This window comes from Schistocerca serialis, chromosome 3, assembly GCF_023864345.2.
Source record: "Schistocerca serialis cubense isolate TAMUIC-IGC-003099 chromosome 3, iqSchSeri2.2, whole genome shotgun sequence".
NCBI lineage: Eukaryota > Metazoa > Arthropoda > Insecta > Orthoptera > Acrididae > Schistocerca > Schistocerca serialis.
In genome coordinates, this window is record NC_064640.1 from 841111661 (window position 1) to 841139395 (window position 27735).

General features: G+C 39.6%; 1 long non-coding RNA gene across 1 annotated transcript; it reads right to left on the minus strand.

The window, feature by feature from the left end:
- Window positions 1-27515, minus strand: LOC126470905 (uncharacterized). The gene is made up of 2 exons (XR_007586278.1): window positions 26688-27515; window positions 1-3049 (listed from the first exon to the last, which is right to left on the minus strand). It is a non-coding gene; the product is annotated as an uncharacterized LOC126470905 (long non-coding RNA).
- Window positions 27516-27735: the final 220 nt, after the last annotated feature.

The following is a 27735-nucleotide window of genomic DNA, read 5'->3' on the forward strand; positions in this document are numbered from 1 at the left end:
TTTGACGTACATTATTATTTATTTCCTGTATTATTCCCTACATTGTCAGGTTTACAAATGTGTGCATGTACAACAGTTAGTAAACATTAGAACATGCATTTTACAAAGTATCAATTGAAAAGTATGTATTTGTAACACATTCACCTGTAAGTAAACATCCTACACTCAGGAATTCTACATGTCAGAAAGTGCCATGATATTCTTCAACATCAGCAGGGGCACTACCATCACAGAAGCCATAAGCATACACCACATCTGGATATTCTTCATTAATGTAGATGTGTGGCATTTTAGCCAGCACATGTACAAACACAGCTAACTGATGAACCCTCAATCCCTCCCACTATTTCACTCAAGAAACACCATGGACAGCTGTGTATGCAGTGAGCTAGTTTAACTGCAGAAAGATACACCAAGCAAAGAAGTGGAAAGCAACAAGGTAGGTTGGGCTAGTATGAAATGTCAAGCAGGATGGGTACTAAGGCACATATGAGTGTGCCACTAGCCCAAAATCAAATGTACATTAAATGTTCTACCTTGAAAACCTTTGGAATAGGGTGTATGCCAATATGAAGTTAGACGCTTCAAATGAGCACTCCCGTCAAATCCCTGAATATTGATCATTCATCCTGGGTAACCCTGTAGAGCTCAAGTATAGACAGTGATACCACAAAAGTAAATCCTAAATAAATCATAAACTAAATCACAATATATATCTAATGAAAACTCACAAAAATAATGGAACACACACACACACACACACACACACACACACACACACACACACCACCCAATAATCACCAATAACTCCTATTTTCTGTAAAATTTACTGCATGACTCATGGCCCCTCATCTCTTGCTACACTTGTGCATTAAATACAACCATTGCATCCATTACACAATACAGAAATGACAGTTAATACAAGACAGTCTCAATACACAACCATTATTGAAACATCATTTATACTGCAAGCACAATATGATAGGAAAACAAACATACCCAGAAATAAAAGATCATTCAAACAAATATTGCTACTATAAATTATAATGATAGTTCCCATACATAACTCTTTAACCACAAATTATATTGCAAACATAACATGATAAAAAATACCCACAGAAAGAAAACAAAACATACATACATGAAGTAAATAAGAATTATAGTTTATGTTACTCAAACAGCCACAGAAATCTTTAATGTCCACTATACAATACTCCTCATCATAAACTCACGACACCACTGGTCATAGCTGATGGGTGGAACTCCACACCCACAAACTGTCAAGCAATGGAAGATGTTAGGGTAATCGTGGTAATATCTATCCATGATGTGTACATGCCCAGTTTTTACTGTTAGCGATGTCTATCAACTTTGGTGATGGTATTGAGTCTGAGCACAGTGAGCTCTTTGTGGAACGAAGCTCACATGTGCTGTACTTGCTGCCGTGACTTTATTCTTAGAAATAATGTGATTGGTTGCTGTTTTCAATCCTAAGGTTGGCAGTACATTCATGTTGTTGTATAAGCTAGGGACCTGGATTCACTGCTAGTGGCTGCAGTTATGTTGGGATATGGGATTCAACATTATTACAATTAAAACAATGAAATTTATTAATTATATTAATTACAGTTAAATACACTATACTCATCACTATCATAGTAGACACTGGAAATGTTTTCCTCTTTCTTTAAGGCATAGATCAACACGTCTACATTTATTTGTGAACCCCTTTGCCAATGTTTCTTTTGTAACTCAGTGCAGATAACCAATTATTGCTGTCTTTAGTTCATCCATTGTCTTTGGGTTATTTTGATATGCAAATGTTTTAACCACACCCCAAAGGCAATAGTTCGGCTGTGACAGATCTGTTGAGCACATGACCCAGAGACCTTTCGTAATTACTCTGCCTCCAAAGATTTCATCAAAAAGTCGTAGGCACTGGTGTGCCTTAATCAGCAGTGGCATTGTCATGTTGCAAAAATAAATGATTAAATTCATTTTCATTCAGTGGTGCAATAAAGGGAAAAATATATGGGGACAAAATACATCAGTAGTGATGGTTGTACTGAAAAAGGTCAGCGCTATAATTCGCACTCGAGTTACGGCAACTCAAGGTCCCTGGGGTTCCTCTTAAAGCGTGTGGATTTTATGATGATCAAATTTGTGACTGTTGTGTCTTGCGGTTAGCAGGAAAAATAATTAACAGTCAATTTGAACACACTTTACTATAATTAAAGAAAAAAAGGCCTTCTTGGCATACACTAAGTTTTAACCGCAAGAATAACGAGAAAATCCACAAATATTGTGGTAACAAACCAAATAAGGAAACAAGACAATGCAAGAAAAATACTGACCAAAATTTACTCTACAGTACAAAATACAACATGCTACTACAATGCTATGGCGAGTGAATACAATGCTAGGGCTGGCGTAAGTATTGGCCGGAGCTGTTCCTAGCGGTTGGTAAACACTGCCGGTCTAGGCGTGCTTATAAAGCCAGGTCGGCAGAGAGCTACATCAGACATATAAGTTCCTATTGGTGGAACAGAGTTAGTGTGTTGTCTGCTGAAGTAGTTCCGTGTTTATTTGAAAAGTCTGTTATTGTTTCTGTCTGCTGGCGATGTTTCTCTCCGTGCTGCTGAAACGGAGTTAGCAACCCATCTTGTGTGTCGGTTCTGTGGGTCCTCTAACAATAAGGAACCGCTACGATATTTCTCCCCCTGGGAAAAAAATGCACAGCACCACAAACATCCACAGGAGTAGGGGCATCCTGGTCGACATCCAGGGGTTCGTGGCCAGCGGGGGTGGGAGGCAGCGACGCAGCACGGGAAGCTGGTGGCGGAGACAGCAGCTGCAGTGGAGGCGGAAGCAGAGGTTCCACCACAAGGCAGTCGGCGATAGGCACTGGCAGCTTCCCTGGGGTGTCGTGGTCTACCGGACGGAGGCAGAGCTGGTTGAGGTGTCAGCAGGCGGCAGAATCGTCGGCCCACTGGAGAGATGCCATTGCCTGGGCGCAGAGCTCGGTGATGATGGCAGGTGCCCAGCGTGCCTGTGGATGAGAGAAAGTTAGCGCCCAGACCTCCTGCTTGACACAAAAGGAGTGTGTTGGCGTGCAGTTGTGAGAGTGAGAAGCCTCAGAAACCAGTACAGATAAGGGGGGGGGGGGGGGTGGAATATCTTTGCTGGACTTATGGACTTATATGGCATGGGGGGTGGTGCGGTACATACCCAGGGAAAAAGCATCGCCTCTTCCAGCAGGTGATGGCTCAGCAGCTTATTGAGCTGGGTCTTGAATATCCGCACAAAACGTTCCACCCAGCCGTTTGATGCAGGGTGAAATGGGGTGGTATGGATGAGGGAAATTCCATTGGCAGTACAGAATTGCTTAAACTCGGTCGAAGTAAACAGTGGACCATTACCCGTAACAATCGTTTTGGGGAGTCCCTTGACAGCAAAGAGGTGCCAGAGAATTATGACAGTCTCAGTAGAAGTGGTGTTCATCATGTGGGAGACATAAGGATGTCCTGACCCAGAGTCGAACAGTATGAGCCACTTGGAACCACGAAACAGCCCTGCGAAATCCAAATGGAGACGTTCCCATCGAGCAACTGCATCTGGCCATGAAAAACATTGGCGCAGGGGTGCTCGTGTGTTTGGCACGTAGTGCAGGCTGACACAAGGGAGGCAATGTCTTTATCCATACTGCGCCAATAAAGGCGTTGGCAGGGCAGCTGTTTGCTGAGGACAATGCCCCATTGGCCAGTGTGGAGGAGGTTGAGGACATGCGGTATGACCACCCAGCGAACGTCTAAATCACTATGCAAAAGGATGACGCCACTGCGGAAAAAGATATTGTGCCGATGATCCCAAAATTGCTGGACCTCTGCATTGTGGATGCTACGACAGCTGGTTGGCCAACCCCCAGCGATTTGGCGGCGGAGAGCTTGCAGTGGCTGATCCTGAGCTATATCAAAGTCGAACGTCGCCAGGAAGAGTGCCCAATGCTGGAGGTGGCCTGCAGAAACCAGGTGATACAAAGAAACCAAAGGTTTGAGATTAGACTGCAGTGGGAAATGACGACCATACACGAAATCGTAGAATATCGTCAGGGCGAAAACCATCACCAAAGCTTCCTTTTCAATTTGATTATATTTAATTTGAGTGTCATTCAATTTTTTGGATGCGAAAACCACCGGCCTCTCAACAACGTAGATCACTCGCGAGAGGACCGCTCCCAGGCTACAGTCCAAGGAATTGGCGGCGACAATGCGGCGCAGGGAAGGATTGTAAGAGGCCAGACAAGGAGAGTGGGAGAGACCTGACTTGAGACGTGTGAAAGCCTGCTCACACTCCGTGTCCCAAACTCAAAGCACACCCTTGCACAATAACCTGGTCAGGGGCGCCGAAATCTCGGCGGTGTAGGGTATAAAACGCCGATAATAGTTGATCTGACCGAGGGTGGATTACATTTGCTTCACATTGGTGGGAGGAGGCACGTTTCGAGTCACCTCGACATACTCCTTGGAGGCATGTAGGCCGCAGGCATTAATCGTGAAATCGAGACCTCTTATGCAAAAGAGTCATACTTTTCTCTCCGGCAATGCAGGTTAGCCTCGGCAAAAACTTGAAACAGCCGATCCAGCTTGTCCGCAAGGTCCATTGTGGACGAGCCACCAACGATAACATTGTCCAGATAATTGGCCACCCCAGGCACCTTACATGTGAGGTGTACCAAATAACTTTGGAAAATGGCGGAGGCACTGGCAATGCCAAGCCGGAAAGGGCCACACGGGATATTGATAACTAGGATCTGCGGTGATTCCTCATCCAACGGCAGCTACAAATAAGCATCACGCAAATCAATTTTGGCGAAAATGGTCGATCTCGCAAGACGTGAGTATGTCATCCATCGCTGGGATAGGATAGGCATCGATGACGGACCGAGAATTGACAGTGACCTTAAAATTGCCACAGATGTGTAAAGCGCCGTTCGACTTCTCGACTATCACGATAGGTGTCACCCAGCAACTGTGCACGACATGAGAAATGATGCTTTCATCTTGTAAGTGGCGAAGATCCACCTGGAGCCTGTCTCAGAGAGCAAAGGGGATAGGGCGGGTCTTAAAAAAAAAACGAGAAACAGCAGAGAGAAGAAGCTGCACATGCACGGCGAAACCCTGCAGCCCGATGTGGAGGATGAGAACAACATTTCGTATTTGCTGAGCAATGGGGCGAGGAGGGTATCCGATGAGGGAATTGATACTGCCTGTACTTTGTCCTGGACTGATAAACCCAGATAACCAAAAATATCCACACCCAGAAGGTTAGTAGTGCCGGGGGATCCGACTACCAAAAACTGAGCGGTGAAGGAATGACCATTGTAAGAGATTTGTGTGGAAGAAACACCGTCAACTGATATAAAGTGATTGCTGGAACTGCGCAAGGCGCGAGTGTATGGGGGATAAACACAGTGAGCCCAAACGTTGGTATGTGGCACCATCCACAATATAAATGGATGATGCCGTGTCAATTTGGAAGACCACCAGAATATGTGTGACCTCCAAGGGAAGGAGAAAGCGGCTACGCGACTGGGGAATGATGGAGAATGTTTGGCCGTCAATGGAATGCGAGACATCCAGGCCCTGAGGTGACGATTCATGATGAGCCTGTGCATCTGCAGGAAGTGTGGCATCTATGTGATGTTTCTGCAAAGCCTGACAAACCGTGATGATATGGCCTGCTCGGCTGCAAGCTGTACATCTTGCTCACCAGTGGGGGCACTCCAACCATTGGTGAGGCCAGAAACAGTCTGGACAGGAGGGAAGCTGGGTGAAAGACTTCCTGTCATGAGATGGACCAACAGATCAACGAGAATCCAGCTTGGCGCTAGCCAACTGGCAAGCCGCGAAAACAGCTAGATCAAGACGTGGTGGGACTGTTCAAACGCCCCAGTGATAAGCAGACAGGTGTGGAGGGACAGGTCCTGTAATTTCAAAATATCAGCCCAAAAACACTCGTCTGGTGCGTGAAATACCACCACATAATGGATCAACAAAGAGGCATAAGACTGCTTGCAGGCAACGTTGACACACCAGAATTTACAATCGAAGCAGAGACCCTGGAGCATCGTAATCCATTCCTGATAATTCTGACCAGGTGACTTGCGACAAGAGAAGAAAGTCTGATGGGCAGAGGTGACGTGTATTTGTGCGTCGAAGTGCTCAAAAAGGCAGCCCTTAATATGGGTATATGAGAGATTGGGAGGGGACTACTCAGGGTTCAATTGTTGAATTTAACACTACACCTACGGACCAACTGTTGCTAAAAAGAAAGCCCAACTTTGATTTTTTCATGGACCCCATGTGCCAGTAAATGTTGTTCCAACCGTTCTACATAATTTGACCATGGTTTGACAGACCTATCAAAAGCTGGAAATGTCAGTGGAACCACATACAAAGTGTTCAATTTACCTGCAGTGGAATCTATTCTATGAGCTACTTCTTGCAGTGCTGGGGAGTGAGAGCGATGTTCTGACCTTCTGAGTGTTGCTTGAATCTGCCGTAGATTTTCCACCAATGACTGAAGAAGTTCCTCTGAGGAGGCCATTCCTTTTGAAAATGAAAATCCCATCCTCGTCGCCAATAACTGTTGTCTCCTGCAGTCAGCAGGAAAAAGAACTAACAGCCAATTTGAACACACTTTTTTATAATTAAAGAAAAAAATGCCTTCTTGGCATACACTAAGTTTTAAATACAAGAACAATAATAAAATCGACAACTCTAGTGGTGACAAACCAAATAAGGAAAAAAGGCAATGGAAGAAAAATACTGACCAAAATCTACTCTACACAATACAAAATACAACATGCTACAACAATGTAACGGCAAGTGAATACCATGCTAGCCATTGGTAAATGCTGCCGGTCTGATGGTCTAGGTGTGAGTAGATATATTTTGTAGATTCTGGCTCACTTAACTTTTTACCACATTTTCTAATTAACACAACTGATTTTTTTAAAAATTCAGTCTATTTAAATAACCCAACCAATTTCTAAGCTTTAGTTCAATACCTAATTCTTTCAATAACTCAACTAATTTTAACTAATTAGCACATTATAGTTGATAACCAACCGATTTCTAAGTTCATTACTTCATTTACAATGTGATCGTAAGGAAATAAATTTAATGACTCATTTCCCTAAGTGATAACAAGAAATTAAATTTAATATTATATTTTATAGGTTGTCAAATCTCTGTTACCCTGAAAATCTTCATAAAGAAAGTATAAAATGAATTAGTTAACAAAGGTAAATTATATTAAAAAATTCACATCATGAACTCTTATATCATGAAATTCATTATTTCTATTTTTAAATTTCTTCATTGCTTTATATTTCAGTTTCATTTGTCCTTTTCCCATTATTTACAATCCAAATTAGTAATTAATTTAGAAAATCTGTTTGGTAAAGTAATCTTAAAATCAATATTGAGCTCTAGAGAAAGTTTCTCTCCAAATCTAGTATTTAAATATTCACTGCCTGTAACATCATATAAAACATTTATCTCTAGCTCATCTATTTTTGTAATCTTTTTCGAGACACTAACATCATTGAGCTTCTTGATTATAGTCTCCATTTATATAGAAAAAATTTTATTAAATTTATTTATAAAATTTTTTATTACACTTTCAATAACTTGTAATGGCCATATGCTAATGTATCTATTCCATTTTCCAAGACATAACTTTTATTGTCATGTGGACTCAAAGCTTTTTTTGTTTATTTCATATAGGTAAGAAAATCACTTCACTTTACTTCCCTCTACCCATTTTCAACTACTTTTTCAAATCAATTAAATTTTATGTCTTTATATTAACAATTTTGCTTCTCTACTTTTTTGCAAAACTAATAAATTTCTTCCGCTATAAATGGGAGTTCTTCCTCTATAAATAGGAGTTCAGAATGAAATGTCTACTACAAAAAATAATAAATATTCCATTACACTACTTTTGGGAAATAAAGTAAAACCAACCAACGGAAGATTTGGCTTATGGTTATTTACTCAAAATTTGAATAATAATAATCTTGTTAAAAATATTGGTGATATATTTTACACAAATGGAGAACAAAAATTAGAAGAATTTAAACCAATTACAGAACCATTTTGCGACAATATTGTGGTAGTTAAAATAACAGATTTTATAGATTGCGAAGGAGAAAGGAAAAATGGAAAATTTCTTGTAAAATAGGAAATAAGTGGTGGTTTTAATAGTATTTTAAGATCTAGATTTTTCTAAATTTAATTTGGCAAGACATGGAGTTAAAGCAAAAATTCTTTAGATTCTAATACACAAACAATTAAAGGAACCAAACAAATTACTAGCAAAGATATAAAAATTATTGAACAAAAATATAAAAATCCTGTTGTTATTCCTTACAAAATAGAATTAGCAGATGTTAAACTCGATACACTTTTAAGAGAGTTACCAGAGATTCTGGAAGAACTTAAAAAGGAACACTATTATTTATTGGATTTAGACATAACACAAGATTTTGCAGGAATTTTTAATAAAGAGGAAATGTGTACATATTTAACAAATAATTTTATTTTTCGAATGCAAGGAGAATATAAAGAAGTTATAATGTACTAGTAAACAACAATAACTCTGTTGGAAAAGACTGTTTAACTTGGATTAATTCTAACTCTAGAGTTAAAAACTACATTAAATTTATTTGTCAATTAACAAGCCCAGGAGTTAACAAACAGCTTGGAAACCATATTACAAATCTTTTAAATAGTCCAGGTAGTAGATTAAAGGAAACATTTGCTTCTAATTTAGCTAAAGAAAATGGAATTACAAGGCTGGAAGTAACAATTTATAATCACATTAATCCATATTTCCAAAAAGAACAAGAATTCGATCCATTAACAAATCGTTTAGAATTAATAGCAAACAGCAGCAAATATTTTGAGAAAGCTCCTTCTTATTCTGTTCCACTAGCTAAATACGGCAAAAATTAACAGATTCGTTACAACATAGTTGCTGTCCTAATTACAACAATCTATTGCAATATGTTTATTGCAAACAGATGGTTTATCTACTTATAATGGAAATTCTTTCCCCAGAATAGCTTATTTCAAAATACATTCAATTTTCGAAAACAAAGACAGTTTATTGTATGAAGAAGCAGATGAAGAAACAATTGAAAACATAAACTTCTCTTCTGACAATTTTATCCAAGAGTCTTGAAAAAGTAATGTAGTCAAGAGTAGCATCACATATTTGTAAAAATGAAGTACTAACAAAATGTCAATTTCGTTTTCAGAAAGGCTTTTTAACAGAAAATGCTATATATGCTTTCACTGATAAAATATTAAATGCAATGAATAACCAAACATCACCCAGTGGGATATTTTGCGATCTCTCAAAGGCTTTTGATTGTGTGAATCATGAAATTCTTCTAGATAAGCTTAAGTATTGTGGTATGAATGGAACAGTGCACAAATGGTTTAATTCATACTTAACTGGAAGAATGCAGAAGGTTGAAATTAACAGTACAGATAGTCTACAAAAACCAGCAGAGTACTCCTCTAGCTGGGGAGGTATCAAGAATGGTGTCCCACAGGGTTCAGTCTTGGGTCCCTTATTGTTCTTAATATACACTCCTGGAAATTGAAATAAGAACACCGTGAATTCATTGTCCCAGGAAGGGGAAACTTTATTGACACATTCCTGGGGTCAGATACATCACATGATCACACTGACAGAATCACAGGCACATAGACACAGGCAACAGAGCATGCACAATGTCGGCACTAGTACAGTGTATATCCACCTTTCGCAGCAATGCAGGCTGCTATTCTCCCATGGAGACGATCGTAGAGATGCTGGATGTAGTCCTGTGGAACGGCTTGCCATGCCATTTCCACCTGGCGCCTCAGTTGGACCAGCGTTCGTGCTGGACGTGCAGACCGCGTGAGACGACGCTTCATCCAGTCCCAAACATGCTCAATGGGGGACAGATCCGGAGATCTTGCTGGCCAGGGTAGTTGACTTACACCTTCTAGAGCACATTGGGTGGCACGGGATACATGCGGATGTGCATTGTCCTGTTGGAACAGCAAGTTCTCTCGCCGGTCTAGGAATGGTAGAACGATGGGTTCGATGACAGTTTGGATGTACCGTGCACTATTTAGTGTCCCCTCGACGATCACCAGTGGTGTACGGCCAGTGTAGGAGATCGCTCCCCACACCATGATGCCGGGTGTTGGCCCTGTGTGCCTCGGTCGTATGCAGTCCTGAATGTGGCGCTCACCTGCACAGCGCCAAACACGCATATGACCATCATTGGCACCAAGGCAGAAGCGACTCTCATCGCTGAAGACGACACGTCTCCATTCGCCCCTCCATTCATGCCTGTCGCGACACCACTGGAGGCGGGCTGCACGATGTTGGGGCGTGAGCGGAAGACGGCCTAACGGTGTGCGGGACCGTAGCCCAGCTTCATGGAGACGGTTGCGAATGGTCCTCGCCGATACCCCAGGAGCAACAGTGTCCCTAATTTGCTGGGAAGTGGCGGTGCGGTCCCCTACGGCACTGCGTAGGATCCTACGGTCTTGGCGAGCATCCGTGCGTCGCTGCAGTCCGGTCCCAGGTCGACGGGCACGTGCACCTTCCGCCGACCACTGGCGACAACATCGATGTACTGTGGAGACCTCACGCCCCACATGTTGAGCAATTCGGCGGTACGTCCACCCGGCCTCTTGCATGCCCACTATACGCCCTCGCTCAAAGCCCGTCAACTGCACATACGGTTCACGTCCACGCTGTCGCGGCATGCTACCAGTGTTAAAGACTGCGATGGAGCTCCGTATGCCACGGCAAACTGGCTGACACTACGGCGGCGGTGCACAAATGCTGCGCAGCTAGCGCCATTCGACGGCCAACACCGCGGTTCCTGGTGTGTCCGCTGTGCCGTGCGTGTGATCATTGCTTGTACAGCCCTTTCGCAGTGTCCGGAGCAAGTATGGTGGGTCTGACACACCCGTGTCAATGTGTTCTTTTTTCCATTTCCAGGAGTGTATATTAACGACTTGCCACTCTATATTCATGAAGATGCAAAGTTAGTTCTTTTTGCTGATGATACAAGTATAGTAATCACACCCAAGAAGCAAGAATCAGCTGAGGAAATTGCAAATAATGTCTTGCAGAAAATTATTAAGTGGTTCTCTGCAAATGGACTCTCACTAAAGTTTGAGAAAACACAGTTTATACAATTCTGTACAGTAAATGGCATAACACCATTGATAAATATATATTATGAACAGAAGTCTGTTGCTAAGGTATAATACTCAAAATTTCTGGGTGTGTGCACTGATGAAAAATTGAATTGGAAGAAACACATCGATGACTGCTGAAATGGTTAGGTTCAGCTATTTATGCTATTAGGGTTATTGCAAATTTTGGTGATAAACATATCAGTAAATTAGCCTACTATGCCTATTTTCATTCACTGCTTTCATATGGCATCATATTTTGGGGCAATTCGTCATTAAGAGAGAAAGTATTCATTGCACAAAAGCGTGTAGTCAGAATAATAGCTGGAGCCCACTGAAAATCACCTTGCAGACATTTATTTAAGGAACTCTGGATATTCACAGTTCCTTCACAATACATACAGGGTGTTACAAAAAGGTATGGTCAAACTTTCAGGAAACATTCCTCACACACAAAGAAAGAAAATATGTTATGTGGACATGTGTCCGGAAACGCTTACTTTCCATGTTACAGCTCATTTTATTACTTCTCTTCAAATCGCATTAATCATGGAATGGAAACACACAGCAACAGAACGTACCAGCGTGACTTCAAACACTTTGTTACAGGAAATGTTCAAAATGTCCTCCGTTAGCGAGGATACATGCATCCACCCTCCGTCGCATGGAATCCCTGATGCACTGATGCAGCCCTGGAGAATGGCGTATTGTATCACAGCCGTCCACAATACGAGCACGAAGAGTCTCTACATTTGGTACCGGGGTTGCGTAGACAAGAGCTTTCAAATGCCCCCATAAATGAAAGTCAAGAGGGTTGAGGTCAGGAGAGCGTGGAGGCCATGGAATTGGTCCGCCTCTACCAATCCATCGGTCACCAAATCTGTTGTTGAGAAGCGTACGAACACTTCGACTGAAATGTGCAGGAGCTCCATCGTGCATGAACCACATGTTGTGTCGTACTTGTAAAGGCACATGTTCTAGCAGCACAGGTAGAGTGTCCCGTATGAAATCATGATAACGTGCTCCATTGAGCATAGGTGGAAGAACATGGGGCCCAATCAAAACATCAGCAACAATGCCTGCCCAAAAGTTCACAGAAAATCTGTGTTGATGACGTGATTGCACAATTGCGTGCGGATTCTCGTCAGCCCACACATATGATTGTGAAAATTTACAAACAGATCACGTTGGAATGAAGCCTCATCCGTAAAGAGAACATTTGCACTGAAATGACGATTGACACATTGTTGCATGAACCATTCGCAGAAGCATACCCGTGGAGGCCAATCAGCTGCTGATAGTGCCTGCACACGCTGTACATGGTATGGAAACAACTGGTTCTCCCGTAGCACTCTCCATACAGTGACGTGGTCAGCGTTACCTTGTACAGCAGCAACTTCTCTGATGCTGACGTTAGTGTTATCGTCAACTGCACGAAGAATTGCCTCGTCCATTGCAGGTGCCCTCGTCGTTCTAGGTCTTCTCCAGCCGCGAGTCATAGGCTGGAATGTTCCGTGCTCCCTAAGACGCCGATCAATTGCTTCGAACGTTTTCCTGTTGGGACACCTTCGTTCTGGAAATCTGTCTCGATACAAATGTACTGCGCCACGGCTATTGCCCCGTGCTAATCCATACAACAAATGGGCATCTGCCAACTCCGCATTTGTAAACATTGTACTGACTGCAAAACCACATTCGTGATGAACACTAACCTGTTGATGCTACGTACTGATGTGCTTGATGCTAGTACTGTAGAGCAATGAGTCGCATGTCAACACAAGCACCGAGTCAACTGGGCCAACTGGCAGTGAACCGAGGAAGTACAGTACATACTGACGAAACTAAAATGAGCTCTAACATGGGAATTAAGCATTTCCGGACACATGTCCACATAACATCTTTTCTTTATTTGTGTGTGAGGAATGTTTCCTGAAAGTTTGGCCGTACCTTTTTGTAACACCCTGTATATTCACTTACGAAATTTGTCATCAATAACCCAAACCAATTCAAAAATAACAGCGATGTGCATAGCTACAACACTAGAAGAAAGGATGATATTCAACTATTCTGGATGATTAAATCTCACTTTGGCACAGAAAGGGGTGAATTATGCTGCCACAAAAATCTTCGGTCATTTGCCAAATAGTAGTAAAAGTCTGAGAGATAGCCAACCAACATTTAAAAGCAAATTAAAAGAATATCTTAATGACAGCCACTTCTACTTAATAGATGAATTCTTAGATATGAAGTAGTAACTGTAAAAAAATTAATTAATTATTTTGTGTAAAGGAAACTTATGTTAAAGTGACACGTTCCACAGCATTACGAAATGTCGTATTCATGATCTACGGAACAAGGATTAATGTATGTATGTATTTATGTATGTATATATGTATGTATGATGTTTACATTAATTACTATTGTGCTACTAACGCCATTCACAATGAATTTTATAGACAGTATCCACATATTTCGCCAAATGTAGCTATAAAAATTACATCATTTCTAAGTTCTAATGGATGGCGTTACTCTATCATGCTGAAATGTAGCCAGCAGCTAGCTGGGAAGCATAAACCTTTCAACAGTGTTACTGGGTCAGGCAAAACAGCTACCTCGCCACTCTCAAGAGGGACTGCAAGCAACTCAGTGAAAAATGGTTACAACAGTACAGACTTAACAGCTTTCCTATTCCTCCAACATTGCCTAAGAGTTACTAGGGAGGATGCAACAATGACCAGCTAGTGTTTGACTAAGCAATAAAGACTCTGTAACAAATTCGTCAAGCAAATGTAGAATGACCACATCACTAATGGTTCAGGAAGAGCAAAATCAATTTGGTCATTATGAAGGACGTTGTAGAACAGAACCTCTCATTGGTGGCATAAATACTCCACCCCCACTACCTTTCGGTACTCACTCAGTATGATCGATGCAGTTCATATCATTCACAAGTGGCTGCTGGAGGCATCCAGTGCTGCCATCAGCACAGCAGCCAGTGCTGATGGGTACACCAAGCATCTGCCAACACAACTCCAGTCCAGTGCACAAACTGCCCTAAACTCCAGTGTCACATGGGTCTGAAGAACTATTGCACTGGCAGGCCAGGTCAAGAATTCAGCACAGCTATGTGGTAACTGACATCACTGTCCATCTGAGGGAACAAGGCGGGCAGTGAGCTGGGAGGGATGGAGAACTCCCCAAAGCGGCATGTGCATCAAAACACACACACTGTGGTCACCATCATCTCCACAAGCAGAGCAACTGATGGGACGTGCCTACCTCAAGGAGTCATAGACTTCCACTCCAAGCTGATGTAGCACCCTGGGAAGCTGTGAGTCCATATTGGATACAGCGGCTTTTTCTCTGGATTACACAGCCACCAGAAGAAGTAGCAATTACTTGTATTGTCAGTAAGTAATAAATGGCATTATCTTGAATATTCTTCTATGGCATCTAACGACGCCATACATGTCGATCAGTCTACATCCTGACAAATTAAAAGAGGTTTTCAGCCCGGCAGAGGATGGATCCTACAATTGTAAGTGACACAGATCAGGAGATATGGCGATATAAACATTGAGATGTGTGAAAAACTACAGCATTATGCATGATGTTTAAATTTATTACTTCTTTGCTATTAACTCTATTCGCAACATATTTCGCAGACAGTATCCAAATATGCCACTGAATGTATGTACACAAATATATCATTGAAAACACAGTGTTCAAGAGATATGACGTAATCAACAAAGAGATTTGTGAAAAAACGCTGCATCATGCATGAGGTTTTAATACATCTCTCTTTTGCTACTAAGGCACTTCTACAGTCTAGTCAACTTAAGGGATCCTTAACACCCGGCAGCACTTTTGACAGCTTTCAGCTGCGATGCACAAACAGCTTTAAGTGGTAACAACAGCCACCTACAGAGCTATGAAGAAGTTTAGCCATAGAGACATGTACAAAAAGCGTGCCGTAGACACGCAATTTAGTTGCACCCAGCATGCAGAAACTGTACACTTTTCTTATAGAAAATTGGCAAAGTGAATACCCGGGCAATGTTAGGTTTTTTTGGATGACATTGTAGCATTTTTGCCACCTAGCAGAAAGGGTGTTATTCATCCACACAGTTGCCCCTTTTCGCGTGGATGTGTGAAAGGTGTAGTGTAAGTCTATTTGTGGAGAGTAGTTAAGTGCAATGGATGGATATATAGTGTAGCATAACACGATGATGAGTGAAGTGAGAGGGTGAACCCCAGTGCTGATATATATAGCCTACTTCTCTAGAACACCGCCAAGCTTAGTTTCCCCATATGACGGACAGGTCATTATTGACTGTGTCACAAGCCCCTATTTCGTGGGACATTGCGAGTAGAAATGTGATAGTGACTTTGAATACAATTGACTTTCTAACTTTTAGTCACCAGATTGACGGAAAGAGAGAAAAGTGTGGTGCCACCACTTGCCCATCCCCCTCCCTCTCCTAAACCATGCCCTTTCCTTTCCTTGCCCTCTTCTAAGCCACATCCATTTTTTGGAAGTAAGTGAATTAGGGAGTTCCTACACCAACACACAAATATTATATGCTACCAAAAACAGCTCAGTATTTTACTGCCCAATAAAACGAAACAGCCAATCAGTATCTTGGACCCTTGGATGTGGGGTCAGCACAAAGTTCTCTCTGCCATTGTCAGTTTTCATGAAGTCAAGCTGCCATTACATGATCAAGTATCTCTTCAACTGACATCACGAGGCTGAGCTCACCCCATTCCAGTCGTCACAATTGAGGAGTAATGCCAGGCAGTTCCAGGAATCAGTGTTTCTGTCAAAGAAAATCCATATCCTCATAGGTGTATTACTATGATTGACAAGGTTCCACACAGATCACATCGATGTTTCATCGTGGGTGAGTATAGTTCTATTCTTGTATCAAAGTAAAGTGACACTTTAGATAAATCAAAATTTTGTTGTTATTTTTCTATAACAGTACACGACACACCTGGTTCACTTATTAGCACTAGTGATCTTACTTTCAGGTTAAGGTACATTTGGCGATAGACTTGTGCTGTAGCACAGTGGAAGCAACACAACACTTGAAAAAAATAACATACTGAACAGTAGTTTTATCATCTGGATTTAATACACATTCATATAAGTGAGAAACAAGAGTTGCTATGCTTTCAACAAAATGATTTTGATCATGTTTCAAAGACAGCCAAGCGTTATAATGACCTCCTTGCTACGGTATTAACTTTATTTTGTTGCATAAAAATCCCATTTTTTCTCTAAATTATGTTTAAAGTAATTTGTAAGCGTAGCCTGTTCTTTTACCAATGGGGTAGCGAAAAGAAAGAAAAGCTTTGTTGTAAAAGTGTTTCATTGATTTGAGTATAATAAAGAGCAATAATTTCTCGCACGTTACCTTCATGATCCTTATGCAAAATATACATTGGTGGCAGTAGAACTGTTTTTCACTTGGTCTCATATGCCGGTTCTCTAAATATGCGCAACAGTGCATTGTGGAATGAGTATCGTCTTTCCTCCAGGGATTCCCATTTGAATTCAAGAAGCATCTCCGTAATACTTGCATGTTGATCCACCACCACCCAGAGAGAAGGCCACAGCACACTCTTGTGATGTCACACAAAGCAGGCCAACCCAGTGAGATATTCATAACACCACTTATATCTCGTAAACCGCTGGAGATATCGAAACGAGATTTTGGCAAATGATACCACGCAAAGAGAAGAGTACTTTGCAGTATGATTAAAATACGGAATTTTATCTAACGCGATATAGCGGAAGCTATAGTGTTTTTTTTTTTTTTTTTTTTTTTTTTTTTTTTTAAAAACCGGTAATGTAATTGCTGAAGACTTATCAATAGCCAGTGAAAACGTACAAGTGTGAGATGTAAATAATATTGCCATATACATGATAAAACAGGATACATTTGCGAAAAATACACTGTGGTAAACTACAGTCTTTCTGGGCCAGATGATTATTTGCACTCAATTGAAAAATCCTGCACTAATACTGTGTATAATATTAACTTCCTCTCCCTTCAGTATTCTAAATAAAATATTGTTTCATTTCACAGGTTTACATTTGCATGTTTAATAGTATATAACAGTTAGAATCCAAGCCTATGGACATAAAAATTGTATTATTGCTCAACAGTTTGAGAATTGTTGCATTTAATTCCTTGTTAATACACTGCCTGTTTATGTGGTAGCTGTTTATAGAGCTCCCTCAGGAAAGCTGAGTACATTCCCTAAGCAAACAATCACTTTTAACTCACCTGTTCTCAGAAACAAAAATAATCATGTTTTGTTATCGTAATGTTAATTTTCTTTCATGTAAAAACACGGCAGATTTTGAGCATGTATTAAGCTGAGTGCAGTTGTTTACTTTCTCACAAGAGTTGCAAAGAACTTTACAAGCATGATTGACAATACTCTGCAGATAAAAGAATTAGCAACATATGTGCAAGTGAAACTTTAGATGTCTTCCCGACCATGATGGTCAGCTGTTCAAAATGCATGCAGTAGTTTCATCAATAGGACGTGTATGTAAGTCTACAGTGAAAATCTGCAAACCTTCAGCAGACATTTGCAGCAGTTGGAATGAGACAATGTATCAAGCTAAAACCATCAATAATAAATTTAACCTATTTCTAGATTAATTTGTTCCGTTGTTTGAAGCTGTATTTCTTAAGAGAATTTCATTAAGTGTCTATGTAAGTGACTGCAGGAGACAGTGACTCACTACGGGAATCAAGCTATCCTGTAAAACAAAGTGAATGCTGTATATGATATGAAGAACTGAACTAAACTTCAGGACAAGGGACACTTTAGTAACTCCAGAGATAGATCAGAAATCACTGCTGATGACTATAGCAAGTTTAATTCTTTGTAATATGTAGACAAATTACTGCAACATGAGAATTGTAGTCCTCAGCATACTTAAAATAATATAATTATTAATAGTTTATGTTAACGTAGGATGTATAAAACACTAGAAGCAATGAACAATAATATATTTAAGTCAGACATAATGTACTTGTACTTCCTGAAAAAGCTGTTACTGTCAGCTGGGGTAACATTGGCCCTTCGGAGGTAACATTGGCCCAGAGGAAAACAAAGATTCTTTGTCTCGCAGCTCTTACATACGTCAACGAATATCCATGTTTCTAGTCTTAAACGATAGGTGGTAGCATCAGCTACACTGCTTGTTCACTGTTTTTGTAGTTCACAAATTTGGCACTGCAGCAACACTTGTTTTGTTATGGTCTGCAACTCGCGGCAAATTGGTGTGATTCCAGCTGTCATTTGGTTATAAGTTACGGAAGTGATTTAATTTTCGGTAAGTAGTTTTTGTTATCGCTTCGTTTGTCTAGATTAAGATTTAAAACAGAGAGATGTCAATTTCTCCATATAAGCACGAAATAAATATTGTATTTCACCATAGGGTAACATTGGTCCATGTTTTGGGGTTACTTTGGTCCAAACGATGTTAGGCTTACAGGTTGTTTATTTCGCTATCTACCAGTAATTATTTTAAAGATTCATTACTCTTTTGAACAGAATTCTTCCCAATGAGGCAGAAAAATGTTTTTCTTCTTATTTTACAGCAATGCCACGAATACACAAGAAGAAACATTGTTGCAGATCATACGCAAATTACTCACTGGAGAAGTTGGAAGAATGTTTAGAAGCAATTCCTGCACATCAAATGACGCAACGTGAAACAGAACAAAGGTTTGGGATACCCAGATTGATCATAAAAAACAGGCTTGCAGGCAAGCAGTAAAAAAAATGTAGGTCGGTCTCGACTGTCTACAGATGAGGAAGAACTTTCCCTTCAACACCATCTCATAAAGGATTTCCAATTGATGAACTGGACTTTCATATGGCTGTCTAAAGTTATTTAGATAAAAAGGGTGACAATATTCTTGTGTTCAAGAATAATTTGCCTGGTTATAAGTGGACAAAATACTTTTTAAATGCCACAATGAACTCTCTGTTAGAATGAGCTCAAACGTCAAAAAGGTCAGAGATCAAATCAGTGAAGAAGACTTGAACAGTTATATGGATAACTTAAGTGAAGCCACGAAAGATGTTCCACTGTCCAGAATCTGGAATTATGATGAAACGAACCTCTGTGATGAGCCAGGAAGTAAGAAGGTGATTTACAAACGACGTGCAAAATATGTAGAAAACATTTGTAACTTTAGTAAGAAAACGGACCTCAGCACACTTGATACAACAGAACCAAAAGTGGCTGGTTTGAGGGAGTGACACATGAAGATTGGTTTTTATCTCACTTTCTCCCTGCAGTGAAGCACGAAGAACAACCAGTTGTAATCATTGGTGATAATCTATCTTCCCATAATAACCAACAAGTGCTTCAGGTGTGAGAGGAAAATGCCATTAGGTTTGTGTGTTTACCACCTAACACAAGTCATCTCACACAACCATTGGATGTTGCTGTTTTTGCTGCAATGAAGAAACTACAACGGGGGATCTTGAGAAAGTGGAAAGAGTCCAAGTCCAGCTCCAAGTTTACTACAGTGCTTAAAGACATGTTTAATATATGAACTAATGGCTGGCTTAAAAGTGAACATATCCAAAAATCTTATATCCGGCTTTGAAAAGTGTGGAATTTTTCCATTAAACAGGGAAAAGCTTATAGAATGCTTGCCAATGAATAAAAATCAAGCTGACATGATAGGAGACACATTCCTAGAACAGTTAGAAAAAGAAGTGAATATTTAACGTCCTCAACTGATGCTGGGAAAAGGATCTCGGTTAAACAATCTGCAACCGCTTGCTGCTTAGATACCTGCCCCTTCTCCATTTTTCAAGAAAAATAAGGAAAGACAGAAGAGAATCAGACTGTCAAGTTGCTCAGGTGGTGATGATCCTGATGATGTATCACTGGAGGGATCAAGTGAAAAAGGTGAAACATTTTCAGTGCCTGAGGAGTGTTCATCAAACTGTAATGAGGATTATGTTGAAAATGACTTTGTAACTGTCCTTTTCAATGGGGAAAAGTATCCAGGACAAATAAGACAGATTAATGAGATGGGCTGTGTTCGAGGTGGCCTGAAAGACCAGATTCGATGTTATATTCTTGAAAGATGTGTTGTTCAAAATAAAAGAACCCAAAAAGGTATCTAAAAGGAACCAATTTTCAGTTCCTGAATTGGACAACTTTATTTAATCAATTTCTGCAATATTTAAACTAATCGGTATTTCCTTTTACATTCTCTCCCGTTAAATGTTAAGTTATCTAACTCAATTTTGGGATTTAAATGACTTATTGAAGTTTAGTAACATTCTATTATTATATGATCCTTTTTGGTTGGTTGAACATTGACTCATTGCATTTTTTAGGTTTTTGTAGACAGATTTGAACATGCGAGACAAAGTTACCCCACGTAAAGGTAACATTGGTCCAGTTTTTTAAAAAAATATTATGGTCATAAAACAGTTTCTAAAATCTGGTAACACTAGACTGATTTTGACACACATGGAATATAGATGCTTTAAAAAATATTGTATTACAGTTTAGCAGTACTCTGTCAGCCACCAAGAGCTTAACATGTCAAATATTGTGGAAAAGTGGGCCAATGTTACCCCTGCTGACAGTACAAAATCCAGGGCACAACCTGGTTCCATTACAGAAAAACATCACAATTTCCATCTTAAAAGGCAGCAAGCCTTTTCTACGTTCAGTGGAATTCCACAGAATGATTGATCAGTTGTACACATGTGATATATTGTATTTAGTGAAAAATGACACACTTGAAAAATATGTCAGATGCATATAACAGGTTACATTACCAGTCTTTCTGTCTGTAAAATTTAGTAATTGTGACTAAGGATGATTTATGTTGCTGACAAATGTAGTAACTCAGACAGAGTAATAGAGCAACAAACATTTGTTGGAATGTATGTATAAAGGTGCCACTGTGATGATGCACTACTGAAGGAAATTCAACAACGTGAAAATGTTGCTACTCATTGGAAACTAATAAGTAATGGCAATACCGAGTACGAGCAACCTCACATTACAGTTGAATACCTGAGCAACAACTGAAATAACTCTTTTATAATGTTACTGCACAGCTATGCAACATTTGTTGAAAACCTTGCCATAAGCTAGAAGCAGACCAGTTTCTTTGTAATGAACTTATGTGTAAACAAAGTAAATCAGAAGAACTAACTCTGGGATTAACTAAAGATGTACAACATAAATCAAAGCTGTAATGATTTTACATTGATTACAAATTAAACTGAATGGTGTATGATATAACATCTTAGAAATTCAAATAAAATGCCACAACACAACACTCCTTTATGTTTGCAAGAATGCTCTCCATGTAAATAAGTGGGAAGAGCTTTACTTTAATTACTATAGAAACATCACCTTAAGAAAAGAAATTGTAGCACTCTTTCACTTTATTCCTGCTGCATAAATCTTAGAATAAACTGTTTCAATTAAACTGAGTGTATCAAACACTTCATCTGTATTTTAATGCTGTGAAGTGATTTTCTGTAACACAAGATTCTACAGCTACTGGCAGAAACTACTTTCACTTTGCATTCTAACAAAAGAGAGTCTCTTAAAACAAAGAGAGTGATAAACTTGACACTAATATGACAGTTCAAGAACAAACTTTTCACTCAGTGCCAAAGTGTGTGCTGTTATGAAATTTTCTAGCAGATTAAATGCATGTGCACTCCAAATCTGTCACACTGCCTCACACTGCCATGGGGTTTTATGAGTAAAGTTCAAAAAAACTACTAGAATGTAACTGTGTCTCAGTAAAATAATATAGGCAAAGCAATAACTAAATGTTACCTGTGTGCAACAATACTGACAGCCTGTATCAAAATTTAGATGAATAGCTGTTATGAGAAGTAACTACTTTAGGAAACACCCTGGTGTCATTCTGTTTCAGGAAAATGGGAGCAATCCATTTTTGGCTTTCCCTATGTAGTATTGTAATATTCCACTGAAAGTTTTATATGTCTACATGCCAATATAATGAGGTTTAGTACAGAATTACGTTAACAGATTTTTTTCTTGTTGGGCAGCACAGGCTCAACAAATTGAAAGGAAGATGTAAATATTTCTGCACAGAATAGCTGGAAGACATAAAGACTTTACGAGGAAACACTGGCCCAGTTTCAACCTTGGGCTAATATCAAGTACACAGATGGGTGTGTACACAATCTGATAACATTTCACAATGATGAGGTGGAAACTAGCCTTTAGTGCTGGATAAAGTATTTACTTCAGCTGAATAGCCTGCACGGACACAGTTATGACTTTTTGACATTTGAAACTGTTGGAAGCAAATTACCCAAAAACTACGGGCTATATGGACCAAATGACAATTAGTGTGCATTCAGTTGAAGGTGTTACACCAATATGGATTACATAACCTTCCTCTGCTTTCACTGGACCAAATACAGTTTAACTGAATGTGTGACACTTAATACAAATTTCCTGTGACATCTGATAAATGTCCTAGCATGTAAACTGTATGTAAATTAAAATGTGCTAAGGTTCCATTTCTTAAAGGAAGCAGTAAAGGTGTCATTCTTTTTCTTAATGTAATTGTTTAATAATGCATTGATGGATGCTTTGGCTAACAACTTCAGTATTTTGTCTGCCGAATGATCCTTACTGCAAACAAAGTCTGTTAAGAAGAAACTTTTCTCCTGAACAGCATTTATGGTTACATTATGAACAAGCATCCTTTGACTGTTGGATGACAAAAATTTCTTTTCATTGGGGGCAGATATTAATTTCTGTTGAGTAATGTAGTTGTAAATAACAACATCAGGCCGAGGGAAAAACAGACCACCCCGTCCAAATTTTTGATTAAACTAACATGTTGTTCGCCATGCAGGCACGTTTCTTTGTCTAAGAGAAGGTATTTGCAGCACACCTCAAACTGCTGTTTCTTCAGTACACTGTGAACACAATATCCTGCTAAATAAGTTAATATTGGAAGGTATGCTTCTGCCTGGCTGAAATCTTCCTCCAAGTACATAACGTCAACCAAAAACTCAGAGTCTGTTTGTATAGTCTCAATACAATTAGAGGTGAACCCTTCAGCAACAGGCAGTTTATCAAAAGTACTTTAATTCAACATGAATGGTAACATGTTCTGCATCCTCATCTTGGCTTCCACCTCAAAAATCTGTCTCACAGATATGAGATACTGAGAGCCGCTTCCAGAGAATTTTTCCAGGGCAAAAAAAATAAGTGAAACCAAGCTCTTTAGTATAGTACCTTGCAATCTCAATCAAACCATAGGTTTTGTGTGTCAGCACTATATGGGTTTTCTTTGAAAGGGTATTATTTTTCAGGCCTAAGTCCTTCCACCTATCGGGCCACTCAAGAAACTTTTCCAGTACAACTAATTTTTCATCATTATTACTTAAAGACAGAGGGCACTGGAAGGGATCATTTAGTCGAACACATTTGTGATCTGTCTTAACGTTTAGAATTTTCCACCATGTAAGTATAATTTTAATAAATTCTGCAGTTGTCTGGTAATGTAATAAGTTTTTCTGTTCCCCTACAGTTGAAACGGCTTCAGCTGTATATTCAATGAATACCCGCAAAACAAGGCTCACATTCTGGTTCTCAAGTGAAGATGGACAGAGAGACCTCAAAGTAAGGCCATAAGAGTGCTTAAGTAGACCATTACATTCAATCTTATGAAGCTGCCACAATGCTTCAAAAGATGTCATTAACACCTGACAATAATCACTGCTTCCATCTAATTGTGGATATTTAAGCAAAACTGGAGAGTCCTTTTGATTAACCCAGTTATTACGTATACACTTAAGGATGTGGACAGAATCAATTATACAAAATAGTGGCCAAGTTGGATTAGCTGGATGTGGGTAAACTGTATTGAGTTTTGGAGGTGAGCTATAAAGTGCCATAGATTTCCTATTTATAGCACTGTTGTCGCTAACTACACAAATAACTTTGAAACCAATGTCATGAAGGGCACATAATATTTTCTTCACATACAAAAATAACTGTTCAGCTACAAGGTTTCTCACTGGAAGGACATGCACTAGTACTTTAAAAGAAGACAGCAATGATTGTATCATAAAAACATATGCTGTAGTAGCAGCCTTGTCACTATCAAATGCTGCCCCCACAATGTTTCCTCCCTTGTAATCAAAATAAGGTTTAATATGAATTTCATCCATCATTAAAGAAATGGTACAATCACTTTCCCGCAAAGATTTTTTCTTAATAAACAGGAGGGGCGCACCTTCATTTTGTTCATTATGAGTACCATTAGGCCTACTATATGAGGAACACATTTTCTGTAAAGTTCTTGGATGAGGAAGAATAAGAGTGCCAGAAGACCTGAAAAATTTGTAGGCATAGGGAATGCAGGATACAACAAAATACAGAAAAGTGAGAATTAAACCTATAGTTTTCCTCACTGCTACATAGCAACTTCAGAATTGAATTTGTTTCCGTTTTTCTTCATCTACAGAACTGCACATATCATTAAAAATGACCTGTATAAGAAGGCACTGGCTTTTTAATGAATTTCCTTTTGCACTGACTAATTCTTTCACTTTGTCTAATACTGTAGACAAATCATTGATATTTGAAAGTTAGTCTGATATTTCGGTACTGCCTATCTTTCTTATCTCAGTGTTACTTCAATAGGAGGACAACTGCAACTCATTCGTCACTACAGCCGATACAGACACAGATGGAATGGGTAATACAGTAAGCGGTAGAAATAGGACACAGTCACTTCTCTTACCAATGGTCCATTCTCTGGGAATGGTTTCTCTTTCGAAGCACTGCAGAAATGCTTCAAACGTAGAAAATAGCTTACTCAAATCATACTGTGCTTTGGTTACTACACTATCATTAATTGGTCTTAGCAGACATTCGTTGTCTAATCTAGCTCGTTTTTCCCCTGCACTTTCTCGAGTGATGGTGGATGGAGTACACAAATAGCATGGTAACACTGATGGAACAGCACCCTCTATAGTCTTGGTCTTGAAAGCTTGACAGTAAGCTTTGTGACTTTCACTTCATCATAACATTCCTTACGCCGGCAGATGTCAGATTTGGTGAAGTGAAGTTCACAAATCTACAACAAAGTAGTGTGAGCCAGTACAGTATACAGCATGATCTAGAGATGTGTGTCTGTATGTGAAAATAAAAAAAACACTGGAAACTCATTCATTTTCCACCAATATCAACTTGACAGGTCACACCTTAGTGGAAGTACATAAATCATTTAGGCCTAGCAATAATATACCATGATCTACAACAATGCATTGTAATATCCTTTTATTAATTAGTACTATAAGCACTAGGAGCATGCCTCAACATGCATTAGCGTATGATAAATATACCTGTGAACTGCTTGTGTTACAGCAGTACTGTGATATTTATGGAATTATAAGAGAAGTTCCTATTATGGATTAAGTGTCACCAAATTTCAGTGATCTACTGGATTCTGCATGTTAACATAGCAATTATTTTGTAATTTTGACTTTACATTTTCTTCATTGTCATGGTACATGAGTAACGCTGAATGAGGGTCTTGATATAGCACAAATTTCATGTTTGGATAGAAGAACAACTGCAAAGCAAGCGCATGCCAAACACAAAATAAAGTTGAACAGATGCCAACATAAATGACACACCTCAATAAGACGGTAATGACAATCCAACTGGAAGTATGTTAAGAAGATATCAACTAAACATTCCGTACTGTATGAACCAAACGACACTTGACGTGTCAATTAACCAACTGGAACATTTAAGATACTGGACAGATTAAGTAACTGGATGTGTTGTTAACGAGAATATCGTTATATGAGGCGGCTCATGTGATACAGGACACCACTGAAATCTGGTTGTCATGACATCTATTCTGCAGCATAACCTGAAGTGTAGGTTAGGTTGAATTATGATCATTTGGTAGTGAGGTGGATAATGCCTAATAACGGGAAGAACTAAGACACAGAAAAACAACATAGATATGCTTCATACAGAGAGACCGATTTTTAAACATGAAAACAGCAGTTTCAACATTCATTGGCACTCCCGGTAACTAATGCGAGAGTGAAAAATAACACCCACTCACAAATCGAGAATAAAACGTATCGGTAATGCGTAACAAAATACAAAGTGCACAGAAATTTAAACATGAATAAAATGTAACACGAGATAAAAGTTTATATTTCGTTTTCAAAATCAAAATAAAGCCACTTGAAAACAAATACTATTTACTGCGAACTTTTGCTCACAATTTTAGTCAAATGTATCCAAAATTTATGAAATTCCACTAGCAAAAAAAATATTTTACTAGGTAGAGGGTTTTTAGATAGGCTTACCTTCTTGTGCTGAGTGGGTTGGAAATTGTCCCAATGAATCGCTGAAAGCCATTTCCGACACAGATTCGAATCTTTCGGAAAGGAAATACCATTACTTTCGGTCCAGTTCCGTAATTCCCACGACACCATTGTACACAGCATTTGTAAACCATGTTCCAACATACGTGCACATACTGAAACGCTTCTAAACACAAATGGTGGCCCCTCTATGAAATTTGCGTCGCGGCCTTGTCTCTAGGTGGTGGTGGTCGTGGTTGATCACACCTACCGGTAACTAATCTATCAGCCTGCTTCTGTGGCTTCCTTCCATCTGAGCTGTTGGGAATCCAAAACACTCGAACAGTACTCAAGAATGGATCGCACTAAAGTTCTGTACACCGTCTACATTTTGGATCAGCTACAATTTCCTAAAATTCTCCCAACAAAACGAAGTCGAACATTCGCTTTCTCTACTACTAACCTGACGTACTCATTCCATTTCATATTGCTTTGCAACGTTATGCCTAGGTACTTAATCGAAATGACTGTTCAACCTGCAACCTATTAATGCTGTATTTGAACATTACAGGACTATTTTTCTACTCGTCCGCGTTAACTAACATTTTCCTACATTTAGGACAAGCTCGCATTCATCACGCAAACTAGAAAGTTTGTCTTAAGTCATGTTGTACACTGCTTCAGTCACTCAATGACGACACCTTCCCGTACATCGCAGCTTCATGAGCAAACTGCTGCTCACTCTGTCCGTCAGGTCATTTATGTATTTAAAGAATAAAAGAGATCCTACGACATTTCCATGGGACAATCCTTGCGATACCCTTGTATCCGATGAACACTCACAGTCGAACACAACATACTGGGCTCCATTACTTAAAAAGTCTTCGAGCCGCTGACATATCTGAGAACCTAAACCATATGCTCAGACTTTCGTCAACAATCTGCAGTGGGGAACCATGTCAAATGCTTTCCAGAAAGCTAGGAATGTGGAATAAGGGTGGTGGCGTCCATCCATGGTTTGTAGGATATCATGTGAGAAAAGGGCAATCTG